The 18,153-nt window shown below is 39.8% G+C and overlaps 1 protein-coding gene across 4 annotated transcripts in view; it reads left to right on the top strand.

The window, feature by feature from the left end:
- ANO10 (anoctamin 10) overlaps positions 1–18,153 on the top strand; it is a 245,925-nt gene that overhangs the window by 82,087 nt on the left and 145,685 nt on the right. Inside the window, exons 12-13 of one of the 4 annotated variants that reach the window (XR_010922337.1) lie at positions 474–543; positions 6,172–6,723. The exons of 2 other annotated variants lie outside the window; for them this stretch is intronic. The gene's annotated coding sequence lies outside the window, so the exon portion shown is untranslated. Of the gene's footprint in view, positions 1–473; positions 544–6,168; positions 6,724–18,153 lie in introns of those variants that run through there. One more of the 4 variants, XR_010922338.1, reaches the window with a different exon arrangement.

Below are 18,153 nucleotides of genomic sequence, written 5' to 3'. Positions count from 1 at the left end.
ATCCAGAAGCCAAACTGTAAACCCGAGAGACTTTGGATGTAGGTGAAGAATCCCACTCCAATTCTGAGACAGTAGATAGTAGACTTGGAAATAGGATTTGTGGATTCCAGTATTGGTTCTAGTATGTTGGAAAACCAAGACTGATTAGTATGGGGTTATCAGCAGGATCTTGACTACATCCTATTAGACTTTCCGGATAATCCCACCGAAAGAGATTCTGGGTCTTGCCAACCTCTAAGTAAAATGGTTTGTGGTGGCTTGACATATAGTTACATAATTACATAAAAATAAATATTTTTCTTCATTTCCTGTTGAAAAAAAATTAATCCTTACAGATTTTGTGCCAAATTTCAGTTTACTGTGATTTTAAATGACTCAGATATTAACTTTTTAAAAACATCAGTCTATAAAGAAAACATAGGTGGATCCATAAGTATAATGGTGATAATATTCCTTTATTTCCCTATATTTAGATACCACATGTATAAACAGCATTCACCAAGGGGAAAAACTGACTAAGGGCTTGATTCTGCACTGAGCTCTGTAAGTACAAACCATTATGCCTGCATGGAGCTCCATGTAGAATGGGAAAGTAACTGGCTATGTAGAGGAAAATAGGAAAACTAAGTATATGCAATTTCTTCTTTGAATAGTGTCCCTATGGGTTCTCTGCTTCAGGTGCACATGTGGCCCATGCGCCTGTGATCAGAGATTTTCAATAGCAGTACCCATTTAGCCCAGGCATGTGCTCCAAAAGTCCTTGGTCCCTGTAAAGAGGATATATAGAGCTGTGCAGGCAAACCACCCTCAGTTCCTTGTCAACAGTCATACAGCTGCAGATAGTGCATATAGCATGTCTGCATCAAGCTTAGCTTATAGCTTAGTATTACAGTTCTTAGTTTAGAATAGTTTAGTTCAAGTTAGCTTAGCTGATATAGCTTTCTTTTAGTTTTTATGGGGGGGTTTCCATTTAACTCTCCCTCCGTACCTGCTGTGTCTCCAAAGAAGAGGACTTCTAAATCTTGTAATAGATAGTCTCCTTCAAAGAGAAACTGGTAATCTCAGAGACTGACCGCTTTGGAGACCCTCAGGTCCTTCATAGAGTAGTGTTGAGGCTCCAAGCTGCTCCATTGTCAGGAGTTCTTCAAAGACTTCTTGTTCTTAGAAAAACTATGGTGCCAAACAAACCTTGGTACTAAAACTGATCCAGGTACCTTTTAAGCAGGATCTCTCCAAATGCTCTGCTTCAAGGAGATCTGCACTACCTACTTTTCCTTGGATATTTGTACCCAAACTGGTACTCCAGAAGCCATCGTTGGTATCAATGTCGTATAGAAGACATGTATAATTGAAACAGTTAGTCCCCCTGATACTGTTACATCTTCTAAAATGGGACCACTGAAGCAGTCAGCTCTTTCGGTATCCACTCCAGTTTCAGTAGAGCCTTGGCTTATTTTGGCTTACATACACCCAGTTTCGCAGGAATTTAGACATTCCAGAAACTTGGTAGTTTTGGATGACCTGGAGTCTCCTTTGTTAATGGGTACCAAACAACCATTGGTACCAAAATCTACAGGATCATTATTTTCCCCTATTACTTCCTAGTTGACTAATGACCAATGCTGAATGCTCCCTCCTGTGCCTTATGGTCTACTTCAGTGGCCATACTGGGACCCATGGGCTGCCTGTTGCCAGCAGTTCTCAAAACCTCCTTGCTCCTCCTGAGCAGATCACTGAGGGAGACACTGTCCTGCTCCATCATTTCCTCGTCAAGAGCCCCCAACCTCCTTGTTCTGTTAAGGAACAAGAAACTAGAGTGGACAAGGAGGTGACAACACAAACTAACATTTCATCATCATCATCACCAGATAAGTCTACTCCATCTTCTGTAGTTGACAATTTCAAGCAGTTTCAGGAGCTGATGAAATTTATTGCAGATTCTGATAGAGGAGATCCAGGATTCCCAACCTAAAATTTTGGACATTCTACCACCTGTGCTTGAGTGGCTCTACCAGTGAATGAAGCCTTACTGGATCCTGCCAAGAACATACAGCAAACTGGCGTCACCACACCTCCAACTTGTAAACTAGCTGATAAGAAGTACTAAATCCTTGCTAAAAATTTGTAATTTTTGTTCTCCTACCCTCCATACAATTCTCTAGTTGTGTAGGCTGTCAACGAGCATGGAAGACATCATATATATCACTCTGTAGAAAAAACCAAAAACTACTCAACCTATTTGGTCATAAGAACTACTTTTTAGCGACCCTACAGTTTTGGATAACAAATAACCAAACCCTAATTGCAAAGTACAACATCATCAATTATGATAAATTCAACAATTTTATTGAACAGCTTTCTGTGGAACATTGTAAGCAGTCCAAGGCCATCATAGCAGACGGTCAACTCTTAGCAAAAACCTCATTGCAAGCCTCCCAAGATACAGCCAACACTGGTACCATTTCATGTCTACTGCTGTCGTCATGCATAAAGCATCTTGGCTATAGCTGTCTGGCTTTAGGGAGGTCTAAAGTACCATAAAAGACCTTCCTTTCGATGGGCTTACACTCTTCTCTGAGTCCATGGACAAATCACTCCATACCTTGAAAGATTCTAGGGCTGCACTCAGTTCCATCAGCATATGCATGCCTGCAAACAAAATAAAATGTAGCTGGTCACAGACGGCACAGAGATCCCATCTGCTTCAGTTCTGCAGTTACTACAGGCCTTCTGACTCCCTAAAAGAAGCTGAGATGATGGAAGCAGAGACTGCCTACTGCAACTGCTACTTTCACCCACCCATCCTCTTTGTCCAAATGTCAATTTTGACAGTTTGGTTCTGGGTCCGGAACATCCCTACCACAGGAATCTTCAGCTACACCATTCCACCCACTTCCCTCCCTTTGGAGACTGACACTCCCATTTTCAGCCTTCATGGGAGCTGATTACATCTGACAAATTGGTTTTGGAGGCTATAATATTGGATTATTCCATTCATTTTGCCTCCATCTCTCCTCCCCACCTTCTTGCCCCTTCTATTTTCAGGGACCAATCTTGTGAACACTTGCTGAGACAGGAAGTCATCTCCTTTGTATGTATGGGGGCCATAGAAACAGTTCCAGTCCAGCACAGCAGGAAGGGATTCTGTTGCAATTTTTTTCTGGTCCCCAAAAAGAATGTGGGATGGGAACCAATATTAGATCTCAGACTCCTAAACACCTTTGTGAAATCATGGAAATTCATGATGTAACTGTAGTGGCTATAATTTCATCATTGGAATCTGTGGATTGGTTTGCAGTGCTCTCTCTTCAGGACATGTATTTTCACATCTTAGTTCACCCCCAAACAAGAAGTTTCTTCATTTTACGGTCAGCCAGGATCATTTCTAGCTAGCATTGAGTGCTTCCCTTCAGCATCTCCTCTGCCCCAAGGGATCATGCCTCAAAGATTATGGCAGTGGTAACTGCCCACCTACATTGACTTGGGGGAAGATGGTTACTGCAAGTTGATGACTGGCTGTTCAAGGGCCAGTCACACTATGAAGTGCTGCCAGTCCTGCAAAGAGAAATGTCCCTGTTCCAAAGGTTAGGACTTCAGCTAAACATTGAGATGTCTACCTTGATCCCAGTACAACAAATAGACTTCATAAAGACCCCTCTGGATGCTATAACAGCCAGAGCTTACCTTTCTGTGGAAAGATTTACGACTCTAACAGTCCTCATTTCCAAAGTTCCAGTAAGTCCCCAGATGTTGGTAAAGGTTGTCTTCAATTGCTAGGACACCTAGCACCTTGTATTTTTGTAAGATAACATGCCAGGTTACAGCTTCATTGCTTCTAGGGATGCTCAGAATAGTTTATATCCCCAACAAGTACAGTGTAGACAAGCTACTGTATGTCCCTTGTTGAGTTCTAGACTTACTCAATTGGTGGAAGGATGCTTCCAGTGTCCGTTAGAGTCTCTTTCACCCAACCTTCTCCTCCATTAATACAACATTGGCTGTATCCTGTATGGGATGGGGAGTGCACCTAGGAGGACACACCATTCAGGGCAAATGGTCTGTCCAAGAATACCTTCTGCACATTAATTTCTTGGAACTGAGAGCAGTCAGGAACACCTACATCCACTTCCTTCAGTTAATCAGAGACAAATCCATCAAAGTCGTGACAGACAACGTAGTCTGCATGTTATACATCAGTTGTCAGAGTGAGATCTCCTTCTCTTTGTACCGAGGAGATGAAGTTATGGAACTGGTATGTAGCCAGTAACATCCTCATCTCAGCCTCTTACCTTCCAGGCAAACAAAACACTACAGTCGATGATCTTCTTTGACCTGGGTGTTTCAAAATGTGGACTTCTTTGCCGCTACTGCCAGCAAGAAATACAAGAAGTTCTTTTTGAGGTGAGGACTGGGTCCTCCAGATTAAGATACAATGGAGAAATTACTTTGAAAGATTTGTGAATGAATAATAATCCAACAGAACCATGTCATCTGATAAAACCAAACCTGGGTCTGGCGGCACCTGTCCTAGAAGAAGTAGTTGCAGAAGTATTGACCGATGTGAAAAATAAGAAAGCTGTCAGCCCTGAAGATATACCAGTAGAAGTATGGAAGTGCCGGGGTTGAATATATTGACACAACTATTTAATTTCATCATGAGGCATGAGAAGATGCCTAGAGAGAGAGCACATTAGTACCAATATTTAAGAGAAAAGAATACATACAGGACTGTGGCAACTATGACCGCATTAAACTCATGATCCACATGATGAAGATCTGGGAGAAAGTTATGGATAAGAGACTACAAAAAGAGGAAACGGTCAGTGACAGTCAGTTTGTATTTGTGTCAGACAAGTCAACAATGGATACTATCTTTAATCGCTTGTGAAAAAAATACAGAGAAAAGAGAGAAACCCTGCACCTAGTATTCATCTATTTTGAGAAGGCATATGACCATGTTCTGAGAGAAGTCCATCTGGTGGTGTATGATAATGAAACCGATAGTTGAAGACTATATTAGATTCATCCAGGACATGTGTGAGGGTGCTGTTACCACAGTTAGCAGGCCATGTGGAGAAATCAAACAGTTTCTAATAAGAGTCTGAGTACATCAGGGCTTGACGCTGAAGTCCTTTTTGTTCAAATTGGTGCTCGATGAACTTATAGAAGACACCCAGAGAGTGGCATCTTGGTGCATGTTTTGGTGCATGTAGGGGAGAGTAAAGAGAAAGTGGAAAAAGATTTAAAGAGACAGAGATGCATACATGAAAGAGATGGTATGAAAATATGCAGAAATAGAACAGAGTATATGGTCTTTAGATTCGATGATGCTTTGCAGGAATATGAGGAGATTGTAAGTTTGAGGGGCTAGTCATTACCAAAGGTACAGAAATTTAAGTACCTAGGTTTGATAGTACAGGATAATGGTGAGCTCAGTGATGAACTTATAAGCAGAACAGGAAAGGTATGGAGAGAAGTGAGCAGATAAAAAAAAAATGAGAACAATAATAGGTCTTATTCAACACTACTTCAGTTTTACATCTGTGTAATTCCATTGATGTTAATGGTATTACACCAGTGCAAAACTGGAGTAACATGGTGATGAATAAAGTCCTATTTACAGTAGAAGCAGAATTTTTCAGCTATAAATGTATGTTGTCACTGTTGCTTTTCAGATACAAGAACAACACTTTTCACATATAATTATAGACTTGTCCCCTGCATTTTCCTCTCTGTCAATACAGTTTCTTTCTGTATTATTGCTCTGCTTGCTCCATCATAACTGAGAATCCTTGTGACCATTTCTGGAGTGAATTGGGGAGCACCATCCTTTTACAACTTCTTTCCCTCGGCAATAGTATCTTAGCATTTGCTTTTCTTGCTGATCCCATTCTTTTCTGAGGCATGAGGATATTCAGTATACATATTCTCACAATGTAAAGTGCTGACTTTCCCCTATCCTATGAAGGACCTATTGCCACACACAGTTCCTTTTCCAGGTAGTTTTATTTCTTAAATATAGGCAAAAACCCTCACAAAATACAGTTTTTCAGCCCATCCTAGGCTATAGATCCCTGGTGATTTTCCCCTTTGCCCCTCTCAACTCCTCCTGATTTAGAGCCTATTTCAGGATTTTCCCATGCTCTGTTAACTGAGGTTTTTCTCCAGCAGGTTCCCACTGCTTCCTTTCCTTGGGGACTCTGGCAGCCACTCCTAGGGAACTTCCTTCTTCTCCTGCTCTCGCTGCCCTGGCCTCCTCGTTTCTGGCCTGTCTCCGTAACACTAAGGAATAGGCAAAGAGAACTCCATGTCTGCTCCCTCTGCTGCTTTTCTGACTCGCCCAGGTTCCTTTTCTTATAGCCCAATTGGAGGTCAACTGACCAGTTACAGATGCCTCTTTCCTCTAAAGGGCCAGTGCCATCCTGGTTGTATGTATACAATGCAGGTTGTATGTTCCTTGGTTTTTTATTTGTTTAAATAGCATAAAAATGTTTTGGGGTGGGTTTAAATATCTGAAAGTTACTAATTTGTCAGTTTTCTTACTTAAAAGTAGAAAAGAATTATCATATATCTGTGCAGTTTGCTGGTTAAATTTGTACCTCATTTTTATTTGTATTAAACTTAGTTTGATTTGGATTTGAAACAGTGAAGATAAATATGGAAAATGATCTAAAAGTAGCAGTTGTGTTTCCACTGTTTGTACTTAGTGAATAAACAGTTTTTAGGAAGCTATATCTTCAGCTTTTATTCTGAAATCCTGTATGTAGTTATGAACCTTACTGAAAACTCTAGAATTATTATTATTTTATTACTACTATTTTGGATGGAACAGTAAATAAAGTTACTCGTAAGATATTTTATTCTAGCATAGCAGGAATGTGAGCCAAGAAACATCTGTGCTTGCAAATGTGATGAAAGTTGGAAAATTTAGGCAGTTAAGTAGAAAAACGCAGTTTATGGAAATTGTGCAATTATATGGTTCAGTGACATACATATGTAAAATAATTCTGCAACGTTACTCATTCAGAATGTTAAGGAAGGTTAATCAAAACCACTCGTGATTTCAATTAACATATTTCTATTTGAGTTCCTTCTAATTCAGCTGCAAATGTCATTTTCATAAGAAATCAAACCCCAAAGTCCTATTTTAAAACACAAAATGAGCATGTTTTCAGATGCTTTTTATATAGTACAAAACAAAATATTTAAATTTTCATACCCTGTGGTCGAAAGCTAGACCATTCCAGTTCAGGGTCCCCCACCTCGAATGGACGATTGTAGGCAATAGAAAATATATCTTACTGATACTGATATTTTCAAACTGAAATTTTGTTGAATAACATTGGCAAACCATGAGTGTTCTGAAATCCTTTTCGAGATACCTTGGTACATCAAAAATAATCTTTTATATCAGTTTTGAGAAGAATATTTTTCACTTTGTTTCAGATGTCAGTAAAATAGAAATAAAACTCTTTACAGTGATATAAGAAACATGTACTAATGTATATGGAATTTCTACTTGAAAAGACAAAAATAGATTTTCTTTACTTTAAAATTGATAAAAAAATAAAATGTGGGATTTAGGGTTCTTAATATGTATAAGACCTATTACTTTGTGCTGCTTTTTATTTTTAATACTTGAGTTAGTACATACAGCGCTTTCCTGTGCTCATTGAAGTCAATGTCAAAGCTCCCATTGACTTTAATGGTGTGGATTAGGGCCATAGCAAAGTTACAAGGCATCACTAGCTAGGAGTAGGGAAGAAATTCTTTTTTTCCCATTTTTGTTTATGGACACAAATAATAACTGTGAGGGTGAAGGAAAGAATAGAGAGCAAGCAGCCAGTGCGTAACATTAAAACTTGAGAAAATTGAACACACACAAAAGAAAAACTAACTTTTTATTATATGCAGATTTTATGTAAGGTTGTAACATTGAAAGAGTGACTCACTCACTATGTATTTGTTCACTGCCTGATTATATTGCAGTAGCACCTAGAAGGCTCAAAGTTTAATAATGAGTACTATTGTTTTAAATTACTATTTTATAACATTGAGTTAACGTGAAGCCAAAACAAGAATTTGTGTGTGTGTAATGTACATAATGTGTATGTTCTGTACGCCTCAAAAAAAATCCATTTAATCTTGGGTTTAATATGAATTTATAGAAGTTAGATGATTTAATGATCTTGTTTTATAGAAGAGGAAGACAGGTAGTTTTGTTCCTTTTTAAATTATCACCTCAGTAAGAAGTTTGCCTCTTCAAATTTGGGGAAGATTTGTGTAGATGAGTCAAAATTAACATCTGTTAATTTAATTTGATGAACAAGTTGTTACCCGTTGAAGCAAATTTCTGGACTATATCACCAAGGGCAAAAATGACAATCAAAATAATAATGCTGATTGTTCACTGTCATTATATTACATTTCTTTTGGTAATAAATACATTCAAGGGTGTATCTTAGATCTGCTCACTGCCATCTAGTGTTTCTTTTGAGATAGTCAGGCCAGTTTATTTTGGTCTTTTGTTTATTTTGAGTTTGAATAGTAATGACTGAGGGCACAGGGTTGCCCAGATGAAAAGGGGATTTAGTATTAAATAATGCAGGGATCTAAGTAGACCTTTTTAGGGTTGATAGTACTTTTTTATGACTTAGGCAAGCTGAAATTCTACTCTGTTACTAAAGTATAAAGTTTTTTTCCTCATCATCCAGCTTCTGCTTCTAAACAATCCAATGGATATTAACAGACGTCTCAAAACCTATGAAACTTAAGTTTAAATATGCAACATCTGCTCTTCTTTCTTAATATTCTCTCCTCTGCTCTTTTCTGAAGAATAATTACATGCAATACAAAAATGATTGAGCCATGACCACACACTGAAACCTGTTTGTCACTTAGATACAAGTAGTGCTCTTTTTGGTTGGGAAAAAATGGTATGCCGCTGCCTATTTTTCAGCCACCAGGAACAGAAATATGTGGGCATGGCACAAATGGTGGGATTCTTCCACCATTGTAATGACTATAGAACTTCAACAGGCTGGTAAAAGGCTAGATCCTTTGTGTGGTTTTGGGCAGCTCTTAGCTGAATTGTCAAACCAGCTTTCTAACAGAACCACCTTGAGTCTTTGATATGGTAGATAGTAAGAAGAAGATGGTGTCTGTCTCAAATAGAGCTGATGATTTGTCTGTTTCCTTCGAGGCTGTAGGGTGCGTACTCCTAAAGACCTAAGTGTTGCCTGAGAGTCTTTTAATGAATGCAGTGTGCTGTTAAACAGATCACAGACCTTATAAAGGGAGATTTGTTTTAGTCAGTACTTTCCTGGTGATCCCTGAAGATTGCAGCCATGACACCCACCTCAGACTTGCTGCTGTTGCAATTGATCTTGCTGCAGTGTCAGAGGTGTCAATTGCAGCCTTCAGAGAGATCAATACTAATAGTTGTCCCTCAGAGATTAAGGATTTTAATACTTTTTAAATTTTCTGTGGTAATTTGTTCACAAAGTTTGAAACCTCATGCTAGCTGAGGTAGTTGCACTTAGAAAGAAGTGTGTAGTAGTTTGGAGTTCTGAGCTAGAGGCTGGCTGAGTAGCAGTTCCTTCAAGAGAGATCCAGGGGCTTAGACGCTTTCTCCTTAGGTGTATGGGAACTTTGTTGTCTTGTCTGCTTTGGGGCAGTAGTGACCATGGATTGACCTGTGTGTGTGGGACATGTGTATCGTCTTATGGAAGCTTCAAACTCTGAACAGGGTACTTAGTACCTTCTATCTTTCTTAGGAGTCTGTGGAACGGACGCTAGTGTCTGCCACAGAAGCTGCACTTCCTCAAATAATCCCTCGTTCACTGGCATAGCCAATCACTCTTGCAGGGAGGAGTGCAGGATATCTAATAGCTTGTGTGATTTCTCCTTCACTACGTTGACTGGTATCTCTGAAGGGCCTGCCATTCTTGGAAAGGAGGTCTTGGAGGAACTTATAGTCATTTGGATGAGATGGTGTACATGACACTGCCACGTGATGAAATGGCAGCTGGGGCAAGATTAGTAGAGTTGTGCTGTTCTTTATCAGAAGCTTGCAATTGTGGACGTTCAACACAAGACACTTGGGGATATTGTTGGATACACAGGGACTCTACCAAGAAAGGTGATCTAATCTTTGAAGGCACAAAGAAGGAGGGCTTTCTGGCATGTTGCAGATCCCATGCTACTCAGTATTGTCAGGAATGAGAACCATAAGTAAAGTGAACTGGGACCAAGAATAGGGGACACCAGCTAGTGTGTCCCTCTTTATAATTCCTGTGCCTAGTGCGTTCATCTTGAGCTCTGGAATCCCTATCAAAAGCATAGGGGTCATATGAGTGGGGATTTAATCAGTATGAGGATTGCTACTTCCCGCTATGGTCTGGAGGAGAAGTGTGGTGATGGTAGTGGAGCAGAGATGATCGAGGTCTCAAGACGTTATTAGAGGTGATCCCTTGCTAGTACAGAAGATTTACCCAGTACTAAGGAAATGATGGTGCTGGTGCTAATGGGGTTATCTTCACAATAAAAGAGAGTAGTCATGACTCCGGAAGGGCAGAGACTGCTAGAACTACCCAGTACTGCGAATCTCTGTGCTGAGCACATTGGTACCCTGAACAGTAAATCAGTTACCATAGGCAATGCAGTAGATGTCAGTATCGAAAGAGATGGTGTCAATACCAGGAGCCTTGGAGGTAGTACTGCAGTGTCTGCACTGAAGACAGCATAAAGGTGATATTTAGCCAGTAGCCAGATATGAAGACCTGGAGTCTTTCAGGTTGTCAAAGGAAACTAAGGCTTTTTACTATCCTTAACTGAGAAAGAATGAGGTGATCTCTGCTTCTCTTTCTTACTATGTCTCTCAGACCGTAATCTTTGTGCTCTTTAGAAGAAAGGTGCTGAGTCCTGATCCTATCAGCGGATGATGAGTACTTGAGAGCAGGAGCAGCTGCACAGTTGTTTCAAGCAGTAGGAGTCTGGGAACTGGCTGCAGAGCCTGGGCTCACTGAGGCACTTCTGGAAGAGAATTGCTCCGTGGCTTTTGTTTACCCAGACCAGAAGCAGGATTCCTGGATATGTCCTGAAGAAAAAGTTTCAGGCGAACCTTTCTTACCTTTTGTGTTCCTTCAGAAAACAAATGGCAAATCAAACATTTCTCCAGGATGTGCACTCACTAAGGCAAAATAAATACCTCGAATGACTGTAATTTTCCTTCCCCTTGTCTTCTCTGAGTACATTATGAAGACTTCAAAGAAATCAGTCTAGAAAAACAGCAGGAAATATAGTTGACACATTTGTTTCTTCCCATGTGAAATTGCATAAGGTTGTCAAGAGGCCAAAACTTAAAAAAAAATATGAAAACAGACTCTGGAGTCAACTGCAAGGCATTTTAAAGGACTTCCAAGAATCACTTTGCAGATCTCTCTTAACCCCATTTTTCTTAATCTTGCCTCAAAGAGGTGGGAGTTATATATAATTATGGTATTTGCAGCTCATACCTAATCCTGCCATTGATCTGCACGCTCAACTGCCATTGACGATAGTGGAAGGTCACCACATAGAACAAAGGCAGAACTGTCATATATGATTACTCAGTGTCTGGGAGTCACCTAACAGAACTCTGTAACTGTTCAAGGTACCGTACTAGAATGGAGTCTAAGCCCCCAAAGCCTTCTGGCTTAAACCAGATCCTTACGGTTGTGTTTTTTTAAATACTAATTTATTCAATAAAGTTCTCACTCAGATAATTTTTCATAAAGGTTTTAAAACACATACGATACAGTACAACTTTGTTGTCCATAGCTGGCCAGTTTTACTCAAGATTTCTGTTCAAATGGTGATGGAAAATCAGGCCAGTTCAGGAGGATGCAGTGTGAAAGGCCTCAGCTACTCCTTTTACTGGGACATTCACGGCCACCAGCGTGGGCACTGGTGAAGGAGTGAGCATGACTAGGAAATCTAGAGGATACCTTAATTCAGTACATCACTGATGCAGCCTCCTCCATCAGGTTCCCCCAGAGCACCCAGACAAAGATCTCTGTCCTTCCTTGGAGCTGTGATTTCTTCTTCATGTGATTGCATAAGTTCATTTCACTGTAGATGTGTGTGCATCTCATGCATTGGTGCACTGGAGAGTTTTCCCACGCAGTATCTGGAGGGATGGCCACAGATGCATGCTGGCTTTCCTCATGCTGTGAGGGTATAAAAGGGGGAACCTCTCCCACCCTTCTTTCAGTTCCTTCTTACCTTTGGTTGTTGGAGCATGTTGCAGTGCTTTGATACAGTCTTGTGTTTCTCTCTTAACATAAAAAGACTGTGTTTAATTAGCGTTAGTGGTACTCTGGTTTTGTCCATTTGGACATTTTTTCTTTATTTTATTTTAATGTATTTGATTTTCTAAGTCTGTAGGCTTGTCCAAACTTTGCTTGGTACTGGGGGAACCTATGCTAAGGCTTCATGGCTTTGAGCCTTGTTCCAGGTGTTTTAAGCCAATACTGTTAGTTTTTGCTTTTGCTGTTTGCAGTGCTTCGGTGAGGGTTACATTACCAATTCATTGTATTACCCTTTGGTCTATTATCAGCACTGAGCATTTTCACCAAGTGCATGGCAGTGGTGACTGCCTATCTTCATCATTGAAATGTCTAAGTTGTATCTATCCCTGCATGATTGGTCAGTACGACGTTGCTCCAGTCATCCCATGACAAGCAGTATCCTTCAGATTCTTTATATGTTCAATTACCTAGTTCTGAAAATAAACAGAAAAATCAGTCCTAACACCACTCCAGCAAATAGAGTTAATTGGGGGAGGTATTGGACTTGACCTCGACCAGGGCTTAGCCAGAAACCTTGGTTATAGCAGACCTTTGTGTGTCATTCAAAGATCAGTCTTAGAACAGTATGGAACTGCAGTGTGGCTGCTTGTACATATGTGATTCCTCATACGACGCTGCATTTCAAAGGGATGCAAGCATGGCTCAAGTCATTCTCCTACCCCGATATGCCATCTGGACAAGTTTGCATGCATCCCAGCCAAGGTGTTGTCATCTCTGGATTGATGGATGACTGTGTGTGTGAGAAGGGAGTCCCATTCTCACCAACTCTTTGCTATTTGACCTTGGTAACAGATGCTCCCACCATGAGAGGCGGGGAGAACTCATTTGGGCAATTTACAAGCTAAGGTTTTACGGTCAACTCATGGGGCCAGGTTACATACAAATGTTCTCAAGCTACACACAATATTCCAAGTGTTTCAGCAGTTTTGCCATGTATTCAGGGCCGGATCATCTAGATGTTCACCTACAACACCACAGCAGTGTTTTATGTAAACAAGTAAGGGCTGCTAGATCAGACAGAGTGTGACAGGAGGCAGTCAGGCTGTGGAATTTCTGCATATGGAATTCTAATTCAAGGCATCATGCCTGCCAGGAGTTCGGAATTGCCGGGCAGACTGCCTTCACAGATCAATCAGCCTACATCACGAATGGTCACTGAACATGACAGTTCTATGATGAGTGTTTTGAGTGGGGAGGATTTCTATAGTGGATTTGTTCGCAACTTGAAAGAACAGGAAATTTCCCCAATTCTGTTCTGGAGTCTTGGGTACATCTCAGACCCTTTTCTGTTTTCATGGGAAAAACATCCTGCTGTATGCATACCCACCAGTACCTCATATTCCTAGAGTCATAGGAAGCAAGTTTGAAGCAGAATGATCTTCACAGCTCCATCCTGGCGAAGGCACCCACAGCACTCAGATGTGTGTGAATTGTCCACCAGGGAACTCTTATTTCTGCTACTAGTCAAAGACTTGATTTCCCAGAATCATAAGAAGGTATTGCACCTGAACCCAGAGGTACTGCAGCTCATGGGAGTGTTGCTCGGTGGTTAAATCTTGTGGAGGCACACTGTTTAGCAGAAGTCCTGAATGTCCTTCTCAATAGCAGAAAATCATTCAGGAGAGCTATTTAATTTAATAAATTCAAGTGCTTCTCCATCTGGGCAACTAGCCATGATGTCTACAATTCAAAAGATTTTTGGACTATCTTTTACATCTCAAAGAATTAAGTCTAATGGTCAGATCTATTAAGGTACATCTGGGTGACATTTCAGCCTTTCATCCTTATGTTGCAGGAAGGACTGTTTTCAGTAATCCTATGACAACCAGTTCCTAAAAGGACTAAATAAACTGTTCCCACCTATTAGAGATACAACTCTACCTTGGTACTTGAATTTAGTTCTGTTAACTCTTATGGAACCTCCATTTGAGGCCTTAGCAGTTTGCTCAATGTTACACTTCTTGGTTTTGGTTGCCATCGCCTCTGAGAGAAGAGTGGGGTGAGCTACATATCCTGGTATCGGATCCTCCATGTACTATATTGTACAAGAACAAGGAGCAGCTTAGGCTGCACCCTAAGATTTTTTCTAAAGTGGTGCCTGATTTCCATCTCAATTAGTCGATACACTTACTGATCATTTTCCAAAACCATGTGCTCACAAAGATGAACAAAAGCTGCCTGCTTTAGATATGCACTGAATACTATCTCTTTTACCTGGGTAGAACAACCCTTTTGGATTTTTTTCCCAGCTTTTCATGTCCTATGCAGAATGGATGAGAGGCCACCCTGTAATGGCAAATGGCTCTCTAAATGGATTACCAGCTGCATTATATGCTATGCTGCTAAAGATATCACACCTGCTGAGAAGTCTTCAGCACATTCGACTAGGGTGCATTCAGCCTCTACTGCGTTTGTGGGAAACATTTTTATCGTCAATATTTGTAGAGCAGCAGTGTGGTTTTCTGTTGACACATTTGCTTGACACTATGCAGTAACTATGGGTCCAGCCACGGGAGCCTTGTTTACACTAGGGAATGTTACAAACCAATTCCCAACAGTAAACTAGTTGGAGCCCTAGTTACATGACAAGACACCAATCCAGCAGAAGCAATTTGTAGCACCATTGATAATAATTTTGTATAACTCCCTGGTGTAGACAGTAATATATAGTTAAATTGACAAAAATTTTGTCCTGTGCAACCAGATAGGTCCAGTAAACATAACTTGAGCTCTCTCTTTCTTTATCTCTTTAAAGCAAGATGTTAAGAAAAAATTAAACTTTTTGACAAGTTGTCTACTACACTTTCAACTTTGGTGTTTAAAAAAAAAATAAAAAAAAATTCTACATTGACTCCAGAACTTATAATACAACATTCCTTTGTTGGCATGTTTTAAAGAGAGGGCCAAAAATAAAACCTAAAATAGAAACTCTGGTGCAGCTTCATCTGCCTAATGGTTTCCACTACTTCATAATTTGGTAGACAGTTGACAAAGTATAGCTTCATGGCATCTCTTTAGTTATAACTGTTTATCATGCTGATGATATTGCATACATGCTAAGTAGATGTACTACAAATATGAAAAATTTGTTGGAAACATACTGCATGTGTACGATAGCCTCTTACTCAAGTGAAACAAATGAATGTAATTGCTTTAATTTCATTTTTCTCAATAAATCCTCAAAGCACCAACTGATCCACATTGTAAATTAATGGCCTGTGAAACTTCAGCTTAAAAAAAATCCCTTTTGATTTATTCAGGTGTCAAAAGTCTCTAAAACAATTTAAAAAAAATAACACAAACTACCTTCTAGAGATTTAAAACTGCTAAACCACTTTCTTTTTTCAAATTTAATTTTGTTAAACTGGGTTTTGGACAGAGAAAGTACAGTTCAGGGTGAATTTTCTAGGATTGATTTTATAACCTCTGTGAAAAGGGATTTATAAAATAGACTGGTAGAGCATCACAAGTGATGCTGTAAAGTAAATGTCAAAAGATATTGGATATATTTCATTCTATTTTCATACTACACTTGAATAAAGTGTCCATCCAGAAAATCACTTTAATGATGAGAGGAAATTAGTGGAGTGATGTGTAATTCTCAAATGCATTTTTCATTAACCGTGGCAATGTGCAAGAAGCACAGGATATGCAGCTGCTTTTGGTTCAAATACAGTTAATAGTTCTTTTGAAGTCATAGGAGATTCCTAATGCATGCATGTAATCAGCTGAATCTATATAGTGGATAATACAAAACAGGCACAGTTAGAAATGGCTGAGAATTCATGCTATAATATGTTTGATCGAGGTTAATCTCAGTCAGAGGAATTGTCACAAGATATAAAGGAAGTGTGTGTGTGTGTGTGTGTGTGTGTGTGTGTGTTTGAAGATAAACCAATATGAAGAAACGTTTTATTAGATTTGGAATATTATTGCAACACTGGCTAGTATTATAATTTAGATTATCTGCATCTTCATTAAATGCATTTTTCAGGATCTTATAACTATTGTAAACTATCATTCTGAACTGAAACTTTGTCTAAAGCCTTGATGGGGCAAATAAATGCTTTTAAGTATTCAAAGAGAAATATATTGCCAATTTTACACTTACATCAGTGCAGGCAAAAAACCTACTGAATTCAGATACTTTTTTATGCTGCTCTAACTTTAAAAAGGCTTCATTTAAAAAAAAAAAAAAAAAAAAAGATGGATGGCAGTGGAGAAGACACTGTTTCTGCATGGAATAGAGAGACATGAGAGAGATGTAGTTCATAATATGAATTAACACATTTGTGCATCATGAAGAATAATACATTGGAAAGAGTGAATAAATCATTAATAAACATTTCAAATAGTAAAAGAAACAGTTTACATTCACATTTTCCCTGCTTTGTTGCAGTCAGAAATACTGAGACAAACAAGAAAAAATGCTACTAACATGCTAAGGCCTTGTCTACACAGAGTTTGTGTGTCAATTTAGCTACATCAGTAGAAAAGTTAATTTAGTTAAATTGGTACAAAGGCTGTATGTAGACAAGACTCAGGGTCAGATCCTTAAATGTGTCTAAGGAACCCACAATACAGCTTGTGGCATAGAATTCACTTTTGTATATGCATAATCCTATGTACATTATGTGGGGCCAGTCTCCAGATGTAGTTAGAGGACTGCTTTAACTAATACTGGCATCAAAAATAGAAGCCACAGCAGATGATTGGTGCAGATTAGGGTGTCGTGGCCATGTCCCTATTTCCTCCATCCATTCTCCTTACCCAGCCAGCAGGGAAGCGAATGACATTGAAGCCATTACGTTAGCTTTAAGCCTTCAGTAGATTCCCCCCCCCCCCCCACCCCCTCCTTAAACAAGGGTGATTCTCTTGTGGCTAGATAATGCTGACATTCACAAAAGATTTCCCCAGCAGTGGAGCAGAATGCCACTGCGCTATTGGAGGAGCATCTGACTTAAGTGTTGTCAAATTCTCTAAGTAAAAGGAAAAAAATTGAAAAATAACTTTCTCTAATATTTCAGTTATAGTAATCCTAGCAGTTACTTGTGACTAACTATAATGCTACTGTACAGTTGTTCTTATGGTTGAGATTGTCAGAGAAGTCTAAGGGAGTCAGGTGCTCAAATGATACCAAATTTCAGTGGGAGTTGGGAGCTGTGAACCTAAGTTCCTTAAACCTTGAAAATCTCAGTCTATATATTTTAAATGTTTATTAAAACTTTATATTCTTAGGAACTGACTAGATGCCAGCTCACTGCCTTTCTAATTTGTATTTTCCTACATTCTATGTGTGTCTCTTGGTTTTTTTCAAATGCAAGCTCTTCAGGCCAATGCTTGTGCTGTCTTTTATATTTGGAAAGTATCTAGACTCTTGTGGACTTTCCTGGACACACCTAATAGCAGGCAAAAACAAAAACTTGACAGAAATGTGATGTTCAAGTTGACAATGTTCCTTTTAAATACACTTGTGAAGCTGTTGTTTCCTTTTCTGGGACCATAGAAGGGTGTTTTAATATTAGCTAGTAGAAGTGACTTGAATACGGAGAAGTGGTTTGAATTTGCTAGTCGGGGAGCACCACATTAACCACTTCAACCTGCTTAGAGCAGAGGTCTTCAATCTGTGGGACGCAGAGGAATGTTCAGGGGGGTGCAGCTGCCCACAGGGGGTGGGGAGGGAGCACAACGTAGTCCCACTATGCCCTGAGCTCTGCTCTGGACCCGGTCACAGCCTCGGCATCTGGCTGTGGCCTCCCCACTGCAGAGCCCGCCTCGGGCCTGGCAGCCACAGAGCCCAGCT

The sequence above is a fragment of the Emydura macquarii genome, unplaced genomic scaffold, assembly GCF_026122565.2.
Source record: "Emydura macquarii macquarii isolate MOO-44397 ecotype Brisbane River unplaced genomic scaffold, CSIRO-AGI_Emac_v2 contig_2422, whole genome shotgun sequence".
NCBI classification, from domain to species: Eukaryota; Metazoa; Chordata; order Testudines; family Chelidae; genus Emydura; species Emydura macquarii.
Note: the sequence above shows the minus strand (reverse complement) of the source record. Positions and strands in the feature narration are given on the sequence as shown.